Raw genomic sequence first — 356 nt, 5'->3', positions numbered from 1 at the left:
CCCAATTTGATGTGTCTTTACTGTATTTCCTTATATATATATATATATATATATATATATATATATATATATATATATATATATATATATATATATATATATATATATATATATATATATATATATATATATATATATATATATATATATATATATATATATATATATATATATATATATATATATATATATATATATATATATATATATATATATATATATATATATATATATATATATATATATATATATATATATATATATATATATATATATATATATATATATATATATATATATATATATATATATAGATGCATAAAATAAAAATATATATATATATATGATATATTCTT

Source organism: Eriocheir sinensis, chromosome 49 (genome assembly GCF_024679095.1).
Source record: "Eriocheir sinensis breed Jianghai 21 chromosome 49, ASM2467909v1, whole genome shotgun sequence".
NCBI lineage: Eukaryota > Metazoa > Arthropoda > Malacostraca > Decapoda > Varunidae > Eriocheir > Eriocheir sinensis.
The sequence above is the reverse complement of the archived record's forward strand: the minus strand, read 5'-3'. Positions refer to the sequence as shown.